Source organism: Bos indicus x Bos taurus, chromosome 26 (assembly GCF_003369695.1).
Source record: "Bos indicus x Bos taurus breed Angus x Brahman F1 hybrid chromosome 26, Bos_hybrid_MaternalHap_v2.0, whole genome shotgun sequence".
NCBI classification, from domain to species: Eukaryota; Metazoa; Chordata; class Mammalia; order Artiodactyla; family Bovidae; genus Bos; species Bos indicus x Bos taurus.
In genome coordinates, this window is record NC_040101.1 from 50,920,618 (window position 1) to 50,939,862 (window position 19,245).

Here is a 19,245-nt window from a genome sequence, read left to right on the forward strand (position 1 = left end):
ATGTTTCAGCATTAAAGGCAAGAGGTCCCACATAACAGAATTCTTGATGGCTCTGTGTGTTCAGATATTCAAGGATTTAAGGATGAATCAGAAGTAAATCTTACCAAGGCAATTCTCATTATTATAAAATCATTTATTGATTATAATTTTCAGAGTTTCTCAAGCTTGGTACTATTGGTATTTCGTGTTGGATTTTAATTTTTATAGGGAGCTACCCTGTGTGTGCTACCATGTATAGCAGCATCTCTGACCTCTGTACAATCACTCTGGTACATTAATTATGACAATCAAAAATGCCTTCAGATATTGTCAAATGTCCATGTGGGAGGGGAGGGGAGGTTCATAATCATCTGTAGTTGAAAACTATTCCCTTATTTCCTTGGAGATTTTCAGGTTATTCTGTCTGAATTATGTCCAAATTAAACATCTAGTTTCTTATCTCCCAAATGATGTTATTGTATAGTTTAAACTGTATGATTTTTGAATCTGGAATGCACTGGTATCTATAATCTTTATCCTTGTAATTTTTTCACATTCTTTTTTTTTTTTTTTTTTCTTTTTGCTCTTGTAAGCATTTGTTTTGCCCATGCTCTAAAATCTGATATGGAGCTGAACCTGTTGATTATTTGTCTCCAGAATGTTCATTTTATTCTCTTCAATTCAGTTTTGTTTAAATACCTACCTCTGTTCCCTTGCACAGTTCTTCCAAAAACTCACAGAAGGAGAGAAACATGTACCTGAAAACTCTCAAGGACCGTCTTCTCCCCAACTCCCAGGAAACACTTGTTGAGGACACTATTACAAAGGAGCTCAGCTAAGCCAGGTTTCCTCTACAAAGCTTGCTAGAAAATATGCACTTCCTGTCCCTGTTAACTTAATTTTGGCAATGACTCTAAATTTCCTTCAAACGTCTTTTTCTCAGGAAGGAACGTGTGAATGTGAGGTATCTTTTAGATACATTACATGGTAAAGAATATCCATATTTTTTCAGACCTACAGACAGACCTGCCAGTGGAAAAGCACCCTGCCTTCCAGCCTCTGGAGGCTTCAGTAGTTTGGGGAAGAGGTTGAGACTCATGTCTATCCGCCTCCTATGGCATAAGAGCCCCGGAGAAAATCTCTTGCCTCATTCTTCAGACGCCTCAAAGGAAGCAATTATAATTAATTACTGCTTCCTCATGTAATTCTATTTTCTTGGAAAAGCTGAAGAAAAATTTAACAGCAGCTTTAGAAACATTTATATATGAAAGTTAAAAGCTTAAATGTCTTCTCCCTATGCTCCATAATCATTCCCATAGACTCCAAATATGTTGGATATAAAAAGTCACAGCAAAATTTATGTTGGCTATTTAATAACTATTTATCTTCTTAAAGTATACTTTATAATTTTATTTTTTTAGATTTATTGAGGTATAATTGACAAAACCAAATTGTATAGATCTAAGGAGAATCAGTTCAGTTCAGACGCTCAGTCGTGTCCGACTCTTTGCGACCCCAAGAATCGCAGCACGCCAGGCCTCCCTGTCCATCACCAACTTCAGGAGTTCACTCAGATTCATGTCCATCGAGTCAGTGATGCCATCCAGCCATCTCATCCTCTGTCGTCCCCTTCTCCTCCTGCCCCCAATCCCTCCCAGCATCAGAGTCTTTTCTAATGAGTCAATTCTTTGCATGAGGTGGCGAAAGTACTGGAGTTTCAGCTTTAGCATCATTCCCTCCAAAGAATCCCAGGGCTGATCTCCTTCAGAATGGGCTGGTTGGATCTCCTTGCAGTCCAAGGGACTCTCAAGAGTCTTCTCCAACACCACAGTTCAAAAGCATCAATTCTTCAGTGGTCAGCCTTCTTCACAGTCCAACTCTCACCAACCATACATGACCACGGGAAAAAACATAGCCTTGACTAGACGGACCTTTGTTGGCAAAGCAATGTCTCTGCTTTTGAATATGCCATCTACGTTGGTCATAACTTTCCTTCCAAGGAGTAAGCGTCTTTTAATTTCATGGCTGCAGTCACCATATACAGTGATTTTGAAGCCCCCCCCCCTCCCCCCGCAAAATAAAGTCTGACACTGTTTCCACTATTTCCCCATCTATTTCCCATGAAGTGATGGGACAGGATGCCATGATCTTCGTTTTCTGAATGTTGAGATTAAAGCCAACATTTTCACTCTCCACTTTCACTTTCATCAAGAGGCTTTTTAGTTCCTCTTCACTTTCTGCCATAAGCGTGGTGTCATCTGCATATCTGAGGTTATCGATATTTCTCCCGGCAATCTTGATTCCAGCTTGTGTTTCTTCCAGTCCAGCATTTCTCATGATATACTCTGCATATAAGTTAATTAAACAGGGTGACAATATACAACCTTGACGTACTCCTTTTCCTATTTGGAACCAGTCTGTTGTTTCATGTCCAGTTCTAACTGTTGCTTCCTGACCTGCATACAAATTTCTCAAGAAGCAGGTCAGGTGGTCTGGTATTCCCATCTCTTTGAGAATTTTCCACAGTTTATTGTGACCCATGCAGTCAAAAGCTTTGGCATAGTCAATAAAGCAGAAATAGATGTTTTTCTGGAACTCTCTTGCTTTTTCCATGATCCAGCAGATGTTGACAATTTGATCTTTGGTTCCTCCACCTTTTCTAAAACCAGCTTGAACATCAGGAAGTTCACGGTTCACATATTGCTGAAGCCTGGCTTGGAGAATTTTGAGCATTACTTTACTAGCATGTGAGATGAGTGCAATTGTGCAGTAGTTTGAGCATTCTTTGGCATTGCCTTTCTTTGGGATTGGAATGAAAACTGACCTTTTCCAGTCCTGTGGCCACTGCTGAGTTTTCCAAATTTGCTGGCATATTGAGTGCAGCACTTTCACAGCATCATCTTTCAGGATTTGGAATAGTTCAACTGGAATTCCATCACCTCCACTAGCTTTGTTCCTAGTGATGCTTTGTAAGGCCCACTTGACTTCCCATTCCAGGATGTCTGGCTCTAGGTCAGTGATTACACCATCGTAATTATCTGGGTCGTGAAGATCTTTTTTGTACAGTTCTTTTGTGTATTCTTGCCATCTCTTCTTAATATCTTCTGCTTCTGTTAGGTCCATACAATTTCTGTCCTTTATCGAGCCCATCTTTGCATGAAATGTTCTTTTGGTATCTCTAATTTTCTTGAAGAGATCTCTAGTCTTTCCCATTCTGTTGTTTTCCTCTATTTCTTTGCATTGATCGCTGAGGAAGGCTTTCTTATCTCTCCTTGCTATTCTTTGGAATTCTGCATTCAGATGCTTATATCTTTCCTTTTCTCCTTTGCTTTTCACTTCTCTTCTTTTCACAGCTATTTGCAAGGCCTTCCCAGACAGCCATTTTGCTTTTTTGCATTTCTTTTCCATGGGGATGGTCTTGATCCCTGTCTCATGTACAATGTCACTAACCTCCATCCATAGTTCATCAGGCACTCTATCTATCAGATCTAGGCCCTTAAATCTATTTCTCACTTCCACTGTATAATCATAAGGGATTTGATATAGGTCATGCCTGAATGGTCTAGTGGTTTTCCCTACTTTCTTCAATTGAAGTCTGAATTTGGCAATAAGGAGTTCATGATCTGAGCCACAGTCAGCTCCTGGTCTTGTTTTTTTGACTGTATAGAGTTTCTCCATCTTTGGCTGCAAAGAATATAATGTCTGATTTCGGTGTTGACCATCTGGTGATGTCCACGTGTAGAGTCTTCTCTTGTGTTGTTGGAAGAGGGTGTTTATTATGACTAGTACAGTCTATTGGCAAAACTCTATTAGTCTTTGCCCTGCTTCATTCCATATTCCAAGGCCAAATTTGCCTGTTACTACAGGTGTTTCTTGACTTCCTACTTTTGCATTGCAGTCCCCTATAATGAAAAGGACATCTTTTTTGAGTGTTAGTTCTAAAAGGCCTTGTAGGTCTTCATAGAACCATTCAACTTCAGCTTCTTCAGCGTTACTGGTTGGGGCATAGACTTGGATTACTGTGATATTGAATGGTTTGCCTTGGAAAGGAACAGAGATCATTCTGTCGTTTTTGAGATTGCATTCAAGTACTGCATTTTGGAATCTTTTGTTGACCATGATGGCTACTCCATTTTTTTCTGAGGGATTCCTGCCTGCAGTAGTAGATATAATGGTCATCTGAGTTAAATTCACCCATTCCAGTCCATTTCAGTTCGCTGATTCCTAGAATGTCGACATTCACTCTTGCCATCTCTTGTTTGACCACTTCCAATTTGCCTTGATTCATGGACCTGACATTCCAGGTTCCTATGCAATATTCTTCTTACAGCATCAGATCTTGCTTCTATCACCAGTCACATCCACAGCTGGGTATTGTTTTTGCTTTGGCTCCATCCCTTCATTCTTTCTGGGCTTATTTCTCCACTGGTCTCCAGTAGCATACTGGGCACCTACTGACCTGGGGAGTTCCTCTTTCAGTATCCTACCATTTTGTCTTTTCATACTGTTCATGGGGTTCTCAAGGCAAGAATACTGAAGTGGTTTGCCATTCCCTTCTCCAGTGGACTACATTCTGTCAGATCTCTCCACCATGACCTGCCCATTTTGGGTTGCCCCGCTGGCATGGTTTAGTTTCATGGAGTTAGACAAGGCTCTGGTCCTAGTGTGATTAAATTGACTAGTTTTCTGTGAGTATGGTTTCAGTGTGTCTGCCCTGTGATTCCCTCTTGCAACACCTACCATCTTATTTGGGTTTCTCTTACCTTGGACTTGGGGTATCTCTTCAGGGCTGCTCCAGCAAAGCACAGCCGCTGCTCCTTACCTTGGACGAGGGGTATCTCCTTACCGCTGCCCTTCCTGACCTTCAACGTGGGATAGCTCCTCTAGGCCCTCTTGTGCCCATGCAGCCACCACTCCTTGGACGTGGAGTTGGTCCTCCTGGGCCACTGCCCCTGACCTTAGATGCCGGGTAGCTCCTCTCGGCTGCCGCCCCTGACCTTGAACTTGGGCAGCTCTTCTTGGCCGTTCCTGTGCCGTTGCAGCCTGGCGCTCTCGGCCGCTGCCCCTGACCTCGGACGTGGGTAACTCCTCTTGGCTGCCGGCTTTCGTGCATGGGGTCCTCCCGGCTTCTGCCTCTGACCTCGGACATGGGGTAGCTCCTCTCAGCCACGCTTAGTGCACCGGTCGCAGCTAATTACTTTACAATATTGTATTTGTTTTGCCATACATCAGCATGAATCCACCACGGGTGTACACATGTTCCCCATCCTAAACCCCCTCGCACCTCCCTCCCCATACCATCCCTCTGGGTCATCCCAGTGCACCAGCCGCGAGCATCCTGTATTATGCAGCAAAACTGGACTGGCGATTCGTTTCACATATGATATTATACATGTTTCAAAGTCATTCTCCCAAGTCATCCCACCCTCGCCCTCTCCCACAGAGTCCAAAAGACTGTTCTATACATCTGTGTCTCTTTTGCTGTCTCTCATACAGGTTTATGTTACCATCTTTCTAAATTCCATATATATGTGTTAATACACTGTATTAGTGTTTTTCTTTCTGGCTTACTTCACTCTGTATAATAGGCTCCAGTTTCTTTAGGTAGATATATTCCTAAGTATTTTATTCTTTTCTTTGAAATGGTGAATGGAATTGTTTCCTTATCTTTCTGTTTTCTCATTGTTAGTGTATAGGAATGCAAGGGATTTCTGTGTATTAATTTTATATCCTGCAACTTTATTGTAGTCATTGATTAGCTCTAGTAATTTTCTGGTGGAGTCTTTAGGGTTTTCTATGTAGAGGATCATGTCTTCTGCAAACAGTGAGAGTTTTACTTCTTTTCCAATCTGGATTCCTTTTATTTCTTTTTCTGCACTGATTGCAGTGGCCAGAACTTCCAAAACTATGTTGAAAAGTACTGATGAGAGTGGGCATCCTTGTCTTGTTCCTGACTTCAGAGGAAATGCTTTCAATTTTTCACCATTGAGGATAATGTTTGCTGTGGGTTTATGGCTTTTATTTTGTTGAGGTATGTTCCTCTATGCCTTCTTTCTGGAGGGTTTTTGTCATAAATGGATGCTGAATTTTGTCAAAGGCTTTCTCTGCATCTATTGAGATAATCATATGATTCTTATCTAGCAATTTGTTAATGTGGTGCATCACAGTGATCAATTTGTGAATATTGAAGAATCCTTGCATCCCTGGGATAAAGCCCACTTGGTCATGATGTTTCATTTTAATATGTTGTTGGATTATGTTTGCTAGAATTTTGTTAAGGATTTTTGCATCTATGTTCATGAGTGATATTGATCTGTAGTTTTTTTTTTGTGGCATCTTTGTCTGGTTTTGGTATTAGGGTGATGGTGGCCTCATAGAATGAGTTTGGAAATTTACTTTCCTCTGCAATTTTATGGAAGAGTTTGAATAAGACAGGTTTTAGCTCTTCTCCAAATTTTTGGTAGAATTCAGCTGTGAAGCCATCTGGTCCTGTACTTTCATTTGTTGGAAGATTTCTGATTACAGTTTTGATTTCTGTGCTTGTGATGTGTCTGTTAAGATTTTCTATTTCTCCTGGTTCAGTTTTGGAAAGTTATACTTTTTTTTTTTTAAAGAATTTTCCCATTTCTTCCAAGTTGTCCATTTCTTCCTTTTATTAGTATATAGTTGCTGATAGTAGTCTCTTATGATCTGTTGTGATGTCTCCATTTTCATTTCTGATTATGTTGATTTTTCTCCCTTTTTTTCTTGATGAGTCTGGCTAATGGTTTGTTTATTTTATTTATATTCTCAAAAAAACCTAGCTTTTAGCTTTATTGATTTTGGTTATGATCTCCTTTGTTTCTTTCTTTTTTTTTTTTCTAATTTTATTTTATTTTTAAACTTTACATAATTGTATTAGTTTTGCCAAATACCAAAATGAATCCGCCACAGGTATACATGTGTTCCCCATCCCGAACCCTCCTCCCTCCTCCCTCCCCATACCATCCCTCTGGGCCGTCCCAGTGCACCAGCCCCAAGCATCCAGCATCGTGCATCGAACCTGGACTGGCAACTTGTTTCCTACATGATATTTTACATGTTTCAATGCCATTCTCCCAAATCTTCCCACCCTCTCCCTCTCCCACAGAGTCCATAAGACTGTTCTATACATCAGTGTCTCTTTTGCTGTCTCGTACACCGGGTTATTGTTACCATCTTTCTAAATTCCATATATATGCGTTAGTATACTGTATTTATGTTTTTCCTTCTGGCTTACTTCACTCTGTATAATAGGCTCCAGTTTCATCCACCTCATTAGAACTGATTCAAATGTTTTCTTTTTAATGGCTGAGTAATACTCCATTGTGTATATGTACCACTGCTTTCTTATCCATTCATCTGCTGATGGGCATCTAGGTTGCTTCCATGTCCTGGCTATTATAAACAGTGCTGCGATGAACAATGGGGTACACGTGTCTCTTTCCCTTCTGGTTTCCTCAGTGTGTATGCCCAGCAGTGGGGTTGCTGGATCATAAGGCAGTTCTATTTCCAGTTTTTTAAGGAATCTCCACACTGTTCTCCATAGTGGCTGTACTAGTTTGCATTCCCACCAACAGTGTAAGAGGGTTCCCTTTTCTCCACACCCTCTCCAGCATTTATTATTTGTAGACTTTTGGATCGCAGCCATTCTGACTGGTGTGAAATGGTACCTCATAGTGGTTTTGATTTGCATTTCTCTGATAATGAGTGATGTTGAGCATCTTTTCATGTGTTTGTTAGCCATCTGTATGTCTTCTTTGGAGAAATGTCTATTTAGTTCTTTGGCCCATTTTTTGATTGGGTCGTTTATTTTTCTGGAGTTGAGCTGTAGGAGTTGCTTGTATATTTTTGAGATTAGTTGTTTGTCAGTTGCTTCATTTGCTATTATTTTCTCCCATTCTGAAGGCTGTCTTTTCACCTTGCTAATAGTTTCCTTTGATGTGCAGAAGCTTTTAAGGTTAATTAGGTCCCATTTGTTTATTTTTGCTTTTATTTCCAATATTCTGGGAGGTGGGTCATAGAGGATCCTGCTGTGATGTATGTCAGAGAGTGTTTTGCCTATGTTCTCCTCTAGGAGTTTTATAGTTTCTGGTCTTACATTTAGATCTTTAATCCATTTTGAGTTTATTTTTGTGTATGGTGTTAGAAAGTGGTCCAGTTTCATTCTTTTACAAGTGGTTGACCAGATTTCCCAGCACCACTTGTTAAAGAGATTGTCTTTAATCCATTGTATATTCTTGCCTCCTTTGTCAAAGATAAGGTGTCCATATGTGCGTGGATTTATCTCTGGGCTTTCTATTTTATTCCATTGATCAATATTTCTGTCTTTGTGCCAGTACCATACTGTCTTGATAACTGTGGCTTTGTAGTAGAGCCTGAAGTCAGGTAGGTTGATTCCTCCAGTTCCATTCTTCTTTCTCAAGATCGCTTTGGCTATTCGAGGTTTTTTGTATTTCCATACAAATTGTGAAATTATTTGTTCTAGCTCTGTGAAGAATACTGTTGGTAGCTTGATAGGGATTGCGTTGAATCTATAAATTGCTTTGAGTAGTATACTCATTTTCACTATATTGATTCTTCCAATCCACGAACATGGTATATTTCTCCATCTATTAGTGTCCTCTTTGATTTCTTTCACCAGTGTTTTATAGTTTTCTATATATAGGTCTTTAGTTTCTTTAGGTAGATATCAACACACAAAAATCCCTTGCATTCCTATACACTAATAATGAGAAAACAGAAAGAGAAATTAAGGAAACAATTCCATTCACCATTGCAACGGAAAGAATAAAATACTTAGGAATATATCTATCTCCTTTGTTTCTTTTGCATTTATTTCTGCCCTAATTTCTTTCCTTATCCTAACCCTGGGGTGCTCCACTTCTTCCTTTTCTAGTTGCTTTAGGTGTAGAGTTAGGTTATTTATTTGATTTCTCTCTTGTTTCTTGAGATAAGTTTGTATTGCTATGACTTTCCCCCTTAACACTGCTTTTACTGAATCCCATAGGTTTTGGGTTGTTGTGTTTTCATTTGTTTCTATGCATATTTTGATTTATTTTTTGATTTCTTCAGTGATTTGTTGATTATTCAGAAGTCTGTTGTTTAGCCTCCATATGTTTGTATTTTTAATAGTTTTTTTTTTCCTGTAGTTGACATGTAATCTTATCTCAATGTAATCAGAAAAGATGCTTGAGATGATTTCTTTCTTTCTTTCTTTCTTTTTTTTAATTTACCAAGGCTAGATTTATGGCCCAAGATGTGATCTATCCTGGACAAGGTTCCATGTGCACTTGAGAAAAAGGTGAAATTCATTGTTTTGGGGTGAAATGTCCTATAGACATCAATTAGGTCTAACTGGTTCATTGTATCATTTAAAGTTTGTGTTTCACTGCTAATTTTCTGTTTAGTTGGTCTATCCATAGGTGTGAGTGGGGTATTAAAGTCCCCCACTATTATTATGTTACTGTTAATTTTCCCTTTCATACTTGTTAGCATTTGCCTTACATATTGCAGTGCTCCGATGTTGGGAGCATATATATTTATAACTGTTATATCTTCTTCTTGGATTGATCCTTTGATCATTATGTAGTGTCCTTCTTTGTCTCTTTTCACAGCCTTTGTTTTAAAGTTTATTTTATCTGATATGAGTATTGCTACTCCGGCTTTCTTTTGGTCTCCATTTGTGTGAAATATCTTTTTCCAGCCCTTCACTTTCAGTCTGTGTGTGTCCCTAGGTTTGAGGTGAGTCTCTTGTAAACAGCATATATAGGGGTGCTGCTTTTGCATCCATTCAGCCAGTCTTTGTCTTTTGGTTGGGACATTCAACCCATTTGCATTTAAGGTAGTTATTGATAAGTATGATCCTGTTGCTATTTACTTTGCTGTTTTGGGTTCGAGTTTATTGTTATTGTTTTGGGGTGGCCTTTCTGTATGCTGGAAGTTTGTGGTTCCTCTTTTTGTGGAAGTTCCTCCCTATGGGTGGGGTTGGATGAGTGACTTGTCAAGGTTTCTGCTTAAGGCGTGTGTGCTTTCCCAGTCTATACTGATCAGGCTCCAGGTTGCTCTGTAAGGGAACTGTCTAAGGCGGGCCCTGGGTTGTGTGCACTTCCCAGGTCTAAGCTGCTCAGGTTCAGGTTCTCGAGTTTTCCACAAAGGCACAGACTTGGTTGGGCCTGCGTTTTGTGCCTTTCCCAGGTCTGAGCAGCTCAGGCGACCAGGTGCTTGGCGAGGACACTCCCCAGGTGGGGCAGTGCGTCTTATCACCTCCTCCCCCGCTTCCCAGCCGCTTGGTTTCCTGGGTGCATAGTGGGAATACTGTCTCAGGTGTGCCATATATCTCCTCTGGGGAGCTGATCTCTGGCTGCCCTCCTGGTGGATGTCAACCGTCCAGGATCCCAGGAAGACTTAGTTAGCAACTAGGAGCCTGTTCGCAGTTTGGTGGAGGATGCCCTCTTAGGGGTCGAGTTTGCCCCTCACATTCTGGCTCTGGCTGTCACCCGCATGCCTCTCTGCCTCTGGCAAGGAATGGGCCAGTCTGCAGCTGGCAGCTCTCATCTGGTATTTGCTCAGTCCTTTGTTCTGTGAGCGGCCCAGCAGTGCCTTAGGTTAGAGCTTTTTGAGGGAAAGTTCTCTCTCTCTCTCTTTTTTCTCTCTCTCTTTCTCTGGCTATTCCACAGTTTGCATTGCTATCTCACGTTAGCTCCCTCAGGTTGCCCTCAGGGCATTCAGGCCTGGTTCTTACCCTAAGCAATGCAGCCTGCTCCTCCCTGTTCAGCCCCCGCTTGCTGGTGGTGGAAGCCAGTGTCTGGGCTACTGGTCTGCTGGGAGTTGCTGTTAGGCATATAATCTGTGGGTTTCATTTATTTGTTTATTTTTCCTCCCAGTTATGTTGCCCTCTGAGATTCCAAAACTCCTCACAGACCAGCCGGTGAGAGGGTTTCCTGGTGTTTGGAAACTTATCCGCTTTTACAACTTCCTCCCTGTGATGGGTCTCCATCCCTAACTCTTTTGTCTCTATTTTTATCTTTTATATTTTGTCCTACCTACTTCCAGAGACAATGGGCTGCCTTCCTGGGTGCCCGGTGTCCTTTGCCAGCATTCAGAAGTTGTTTTGTGGTATTTTCTCAGTGTTCAAATGATCTTTTGATGAATTTGTGGAGGAGAAAGTGGTCTCCCCATCCTATTCCTCTGCCATCTTAGGACCACACCTTAATTTTATATTTTGAATGCAAAGTTATTTATACTTTGATTTATCTTTATAAGGGTTTATTCATTTCAGAGGTATTAAAATACATTTTAAAATTGCCCTTAAAGTTTAGTACTGACTGGGAATTACCTGATTGTCCAGTGATCAGGATTCAGTGCTTTCACTGCCATAACCTGGGCTGTTCCTGATTGGGGAACAATACTCTGCAAGCTGCTGGCATGGCCAAAAAAAAAAAAAAAAAGCTTAGTATTGGTTGATTGCCTCCACAATACACAATATATGGTTATAGCATTTTACTCATTAGCCTTCAGATCAGATCAGTCATTCAGTAGTGTCTGACTCTTTGTGACCCCATGAATCGAAGCACTCCAGGCCTCCCTGTCCATCACCAACTCCGGGAGTTTACTCAGATTCACGTCCATCGAGTCAGTGAAGCCATCCAGCCATCTCATCCTCTGTCGTCCCCTTCTCCTCCTGCCCCCAATCCCTCCCAGCATGAGTCTTTTCCAGTGAGTCAACTTTTCACATGAGGTGGCCAAAGTACTGGAGTTTCAGCTTCAGCATCATTCTTTCCAAATAAATCCCAGGGCTGATCTCCTTCAGAATGGGCTGGTTGGATCTCCTTGCAGTCCAAGGGACTCTCAAGAGTCTTCTCCAATACCACAGCTCAAAAGCATCAATTCTTCGGTGCTCAGCTTTCTTCACAGTCCAACTCTCACATCCATACATGACCACAGGAAAAACCATAGCCTTGACTAGACGGACCTTTGTTGGCAAAGTAATGTCTCTTCTTTTGAATATGTTATCTAGGTTGGTCATAACTTTCCTTTCAAGGAGTAAGCTTCTTTTAATTTCATGGCTGCAGTCACCATATGCAGTGATTTTGGAGCCCAGAAAAATAAAGTCTGACACTGTTTCCACTGTTTCCCCATCTATTTCCCATGAAGGGATGGGACCGGATGCCATGATCTTCGTTTTCTGAATGTTGAACTTTAAGACAACTTTTTCACTCTCCACTTTCACTTTCATCAAGAGGCTTTTGAGTTCCTCTTCACTTTCTGCCATAAGGGTGGTGTCATCTGCATATCTCAGGTTATTGAGATTTCTCCAGGCATTCTTGATTCCAGCTTGTGTTTCTTCCAGTCCAGCGTTTCTCATGATATACTCTGCATATAAGTTAAATAAACAGGGTGACAATATACCTTGTTGTTAGCCTTGACGAACTCTTTTTCCTATTTGGAACCAGTCTGTTGTTCCATATCCAGTTCTAACTGTTGCTTCCTGACCTGCATACAAATTTCTCAAGAGGCAGATCAGGTGGTCTGGTATTCCCATCTCTTTCAGAATTTTCCACAGTTTATTGTGATCCACACAGTCAAAGGCTTTGGCATAGTCAATAAAGCAGAAATAGATGTTTTCTGAACTCTCTCTCTCTTTTTTTTTTTTCCATGATCCCAGAGATGTTGGAAATTTGATCTCTGGTTCCTCTGCCTTTTCTAAAACCAGCTTGAACATCAGGAAGTTTATCGTTCATGTATTGCTGAAGCCTGGCTTGGAGAATTGTGAGCAATACTTTACTAGCATGTGAGATGAGTACAATTGTGCAGTAGTTTGAGCATTCTTTGGCATTGCCTTTCTTTGGGATGGGAATGAAAACTGACCTTTTCCAGTCCTTTGGCCACTGCTGAGTTATCCAAATTTGCTGGCATATTGAGTGCATCACTTTCACAGCATCATCTTTCAGGATTTGGAATAGTTCAACTGAAATTCCATCACCTCCACTAGTTTTGTTCATAGTGATGCTTTGTAAGGCCCACTTGACTTCACATTCCAGAATGTCTGGCTCTTGGTGAGTGATCACAACATCATGATTATCTTGGTCGTGAAGATCTTTTCTTGTACAGTTCTTCTATGTATTCTTGCCATCTCTTCTTAATATCTTCTGCTTCTGTTAGGTCCATACAATTTCTGTCCTTTATCGAGCCCATCTTTGCATGAAATGTTATCTTGGTATCTCTAATTTTCTTGAAGAGATTTCTAGTCTTTCCCATTCTGTTGTTTTCCTCTATTTCTTTGCATTGATTGCTGGGGAAGGCTTTCTTATCTCTTCTTGCTATTCTTTGGAACTCTGCATTCAGATGCTTATATCTTTCCTTTTCTCCTTTGCTTTTCACTTCTCTTCTTTTCACAGCTATTTGTAAGGCCTCCCCAGACAGCCATTTTGCCTTTTTTTTTTTTTTTTTTGCTTTTCTTTTCCATGGGGATGGTCTTGATCCCTGTCTCCTGTACAATGTCACAAACCTCCATCCATAGTTCATCAGGCACTCTATCTATCAGATCTAGTCCCTTAAATCTATTTCTCACTTCCACTGTATAATCATAAGGGATTTGATTTAGGTCATACCCGAATCATCTAGTGGTTTTCCCTACTTTCTTCAATGTCATTCTGAATTTGGAAATAAGCAGTTCATGATCTGAGCCACAGTTAGCTCCCGGTCTTGTTTTTGCTGACTGTATAGAGCTTCTCCATCTTTGGCTGCAAAGAATATAATCTGATTTTGGTGTTGACCATCTGGTGATGTCCATGTGTAGACTCTTCTCTTGTGTTGTTGGAATAGGGTGTTTGCTCTGACCAGTGCGTTCTCTTGGCAAAACTCTATTAGACTTTGCCCTGCTTCATTCCGTATTCCAAGGCCAAATTTATCTGTTTCCCCAGGTGTTTCTTGACTTCGTACTTTTGCATTCCAGTCCCCTATAATGAAAAAGATATCTTTTTTGGGTATTAGTTCTAAAAGGTCTTGTAGGTCTTCATAGAACTGTTCAACTTCAGCTTCTTCAGCATTACTGGTTGGGGCATAGACTTGGATTACTGTGATATTGAATGGTTTGTTTTGGAAAGGAATAGAGCTTACCAAAAATTGGAGTCAAAGCACACGTGGGAGTAAAGAGCATCCATGAAAATGCAGCTCACCACCCTGTCCTGACCACCTGTAGCACAGTAACCAACACAAAGGCTCTGACTTCTGCTGCCCTGGCCTTGACATATGCTGGAGTCCCCAAGTTGGAGGGGAGGGCTGCGCTGCAGGGTGAGGAGCAGATGGTTTCTCCCCACTGTAGCCCCACTGGGACCTCCCCGCAACCCCCTGGAGCCGGACCTCACTGGGTATGTGGTCACTAGCAGTCCACCATAGGCAGCAGGCTTCCTTGTAAGGGAGGTTGTCCTGCCCAAAGACCCAGCTCCAACCTCTGCTGGACAGAATTCCAAGGGCTGAAGAGAGTGATGGAGGAGCAGTGGCGACACCCTGGAACAGACTCCTTCCCTTCCAGCTCAGCCAGGGATAGCAGCAGGTTCTCAGCCAGGTGGCTGTGGCCTGTGGGGAGGCCTTTCTCCAGCAGGAACCCATCCGGGTCCATGGACAGCAGGTGGAACATCTCGCAGTCACCTGGCAAGATCTGCTTCCAGACTTGCCTTTGGCTGTCTCGGCCTGTTCTTCCAACAGCTTTTCCTTCTCTTTATTGTGGCATGCCTCAGGCCAGGTCTTCTCCAGTAGCTTCTCCAGGACCAGTGAGAGGTAGCCAGGCCCTGGCTGCGCACCATGGCCTCAGGTGGCTTCTCTTCACCCTGCCTCCTGGGGATGGAATTCCGGACCCTCCATGTTGGCAGGTACTGCACAGGTGCTGCCTCCCACCCTTCTCTTTGGTGTGCCCGACGTTGCTCTGGCGTGTTATTTTTATCTTTCTATTAAATTTATTTTAGTCTTGTTAATAAAGCTGTCTGCTCTTTGAGGGCGGAACACTAGCATGTCCACAGTCCATGTGCCTGCAGTGCACCTTGGCCACAATACAAGGTTCTCCATGGTTGCATGTTGGCTTCTCTGAAGTGGGACTGGAAAGTCTTCCAAGTTCTACTCCCTTGGCCAGGGCTGGGATTAAGGAGCCCAAACTCATTCTGCTTGTTGATCCAGGCCAAGGAGTCTGGAGACAAGTTGTTGGAACAAGGGATAAAGACTCTCGTCAGAAAGCTAGCTGACAGAAACGGCAGCCTCACCTGTCAAGAGCCATCTTCCATTTGTCTGAATGTGGGCGCCTTTATTTATAGAAGGGGGCAGGGCTTACTGTGGCACTAACCAATGGCTGAAGGGGCCACTAACTGTCACTAGTTGTCAGTTACTCACTAACGGCCTCCTGCCTGGGGCAGAGGTTTCCCGTGGCACCGGCCAACGGTGGATCAGGGCTGCCCCAGCTTGTGCTGGTCTCTTGGCCTCTGAACCCAGAGCAGAAAAGTGCCACAGCAGAAAGCAGCCAGTCAGAAGCACCAACAGCTCCAGCAGTCGTTCTCCAGCTCTCAGTGGAGCAAGTGGTGCAGGCGGGAGAGGCGACAGTGGCCGCATAGAGACAGCAGAGGTACCATCAACTGGGATCACCATCTGAGGCAGCCAGCGCCAGGGGCTCACCCCACAGCCAGCCTGTGACCGCCAGGGTGGCCCCGGATGGGCAGCAAGAGCAGCTGGCCTGCCTGGTGGCAAGGGCGGCTGCAGGCAGGGAGGTGCAGGGAGTGACCTTGGCCTCAGCAGAGATGAGTAGGACGGTGCAGTGGAGGCAAAAGCCCATCATGTCTCGGGGTCGGGATACGGCGGCCACCACTACCTTGGTGGCCTTTTTGCTCAGAAATCCCAGCCAGGCCTGGACCTTGTACCCTCTGCAGGACCGCTCTGAGATGTGTTTGGTGGCTTGAAGAGAAAGAAAAAAAAAAAAAGCAGCCCTTGAAAAACAGGTATTTACTGAACAGGCCCTCAGGGCAACTCTGGTGCTAGAGATATAACAAAACCACTGCTGGCAAGGAACTGATGTTATTTTCCTGTTCTCCTTAAATTTTATGAAGAGCAAGGATATATACTTATTCATTTTCCAGGTTTCTGTGTTAAAACTTATATCCCAATGAGATGAGATAGCAAATGATTTTGGATGGTGTTGAATACTGAGAAGGAAATAAAAGAGGTTAGTGCTTAGGGAATGACAGACTCTCCTAGGGAGAGAGGGAACAGGGATTTCGTGCATCAGTTCGATTAGATAGAAGGGGACTGGGATAATAAACAGGTATTGTGCAAATATCTGGGAGATCCAGATAGCTAGGACATCGAGTTCAAAGCTGTTGGTGAGGGGAAGAAAAGGGTAAACAATGAGAACAGTTAGAAAGCTGATGCAGTAGCCCATGAGAGCAGACCAGTGCCAGGCAAAACTGAACTCTCTAACATATATTGCCTATTTATAACCTCAAATAATTCCTTGTATTTCAATCGATTATCTATGAATAAGAGGCAATCTCTAGAAAGTAAGGAGCAAGCTCATGATCAGAGAGTAAGTGAGGTATAGATGTATAACTATTAACAGAACTCAAGTCCAGGGCTAGAAACTCCACATTGTTTTTAGGGCAGCCTTCAGCTCTGCTTATCCCCTCCCCCCAAAAAAGTGTGTCAGAATGCAAATTCAGTTGGTGTGAGTCAGTATTCGGGTTTGTTCCACTGAGATATAGACCCAAGTCACTTTTGTGCAGCCTTTTTCAATTGATTAAGCAAAGGGTTCCATGTATCAGGCTTTAACAATTCCTTTAACTTAGGAGTGTTATTATTATTTAATCTCCATATGGAACAGAGAACATCAGGGTTGCAGCTGGATTCTAGGCAGCAATTACAAGGAATTTTGGGAATGCTTGTCATGAGAAGAACGATTAACTAATTATTCTTTAAAACATTTATTGAATACGTGGTCAATGCCAAAAATTTGACTGGGCCTGGTGATAAAATGGCAACAACATACAGGGTGGTCACTACCCACATGGAGTTTTCCATTTTCAATGGTTGTATAGGCAGAAATAAACTGTATAAGTGAGGCACACAGGACACAGAGCTCATGAAGGGAGATTTAACCTAGTCAGTTAAATCTGGGAGGATTTCCCAGAGAAAACTATGTTTGTACAAATAATAGAAAACACTTTTGTTATTTTTTATTGAAGTATAGTTGATTCACAATATTAATTTTAGTTTCAGGTGTACATCATGATGATTCAGCATTTTGAAAGTTTATACCCCACTAAAATTATTATAAGATAATGGCTATAATTTCCTGTGCTCTACAATTTATCCTTGTTGCTTATCTAGAAAATTATTTTTGAATGCCTCTGAAAACCCAAGGCAAAATACACTAAAGAAATGAAGTTGAAGTAATATTGAGGAAAAAACTGGGATACTATTCCACTGTCATCAGGCCTCCTGCTGTGTTCTTTTTTAAAAATATAAATTTATTTATTTTAATTGGAGGCTAATTACTTTACAATATTATAGTGGTTTTGCCATACACCAACATGAATCTGCCATGGGTGTACATGTGTTCCCCATCTTGAACCCCCCTCCCACCTCCTTCACCATACCATCCCTCTGGATCATCCCAGTGCACCACCCCAAGCACCCTGTCTCATGAATCAAACCTAGACTGGCAATTCATTTCACATATGATAATATAGATGTTTCAATGCTATTCTCCCAAATCATCCCACCCTCGCCCTCTCCCACAGAGTCTAAAAGACTGTTCTATACATCTGTGTCTCTTTTGCTGTCTCGCATATAAGGCTATCATTACCATCTTTCTAAATTCCATATATATGCATTAGTATACTGTATTGGTGTTTTTCTTTCTGGCTTACTTCACTCTGTATAATAGGCTCCAGTTTCATCCACCTCATTAGAACGGATTCAAATGCATTCTTTTTAATGGCTGAGTGATATTCCATTGTGTATATGTACCACAGCGTTCTTATCCATTCATCTGCTGATGGCCATCTAGGTTACTTCCATGTCCTGTCTATTATAAACAGTGCTGCAATGAACATTGGGGTACATGTGTCTCTTTCAATTCTGGTTTCCTCGGTGTATATGCCCAGTGTTCTTTTAACAGAAGCTCATTCATGCCTTAAGGCCTTTGCACTTGGTTGATGCTGCTGCTCCTTAGTCTGATTGCAGCCTCCTTCATATTCTTCTTATGGTCACTTTTCCACGACCCTCCTTATTTTGATTAGTCCCTGCTTATTGCTCTCAAAACACCCTTTCATTTTCTTCAAATGTGATGATCTTTTTCTTCCATTTATTTATTTATTTCTACTAGATTGTAAGCTTCAAGAACCTGGGCTCCTGGATCTCTGGGTCACATCATCAGGCCCAAGTCTGACACATGGTAAGTGCTCAATAAATATTGAAGTGCTGAATAAATAATGAAGGATAAAAGTTTGCACAAGAAGGTTTATACTAAGTTAATTTATTTTGCACGATGTTAATCATGTTATATTCCCTTCACCTAGCAAAATTCCAATAAAACTCCCTTAAAGATGAAGCTGCTGCACAATCCTTTATTGAAGATGAGAAATGAATTTTGCATAATCTGAGATTTAGTTTTTTAAATAAGCCCCTAGAAATTTACTTTGAAGCACATAAAAAAGATAGATTAATGGATAGAGAGACAGATGGATAGATATAAAATAAAACAAGTTTACTAAAATATAACATCAAAATTTTGATTATAGCTAAACAGATTGATGTTCACTGATAAATTCTTTAAACACGACTGTCTTTAGGCAAATTTTCATAAATGAATGTGGGAAAGAAAAAGCACCCAAGTATATTCCTCCTCTGAGTAGAGCTTATGTTTAATTTACACTTTCTGTGTCCTTCAGGTGGATGATTAGCAGGGAAATAGTCAAGAAAATCCTTTACAATATATTGTTTAAGCAACAAGTGATATATTTGGTATGATTTCCAGAAGAGAGTTGTGCACTCATATGGTTAATTGGAAGTTGGGAAAGCTAGAGCCCATGGCTCACTGTATTTCTGGCTTGAGATCTGGCTGCTGATTCCAGGGGCTTGAGTAAAGTCAGAAGTGAAAGGTGACTCCCACGTGTTACCTGTTGTAACAGGAGAAATCACTGTCTCACTTATTACTCATACTTCTCTCATCTAAGGAAATGTGCCCTTGGCATCATTAAGATACTT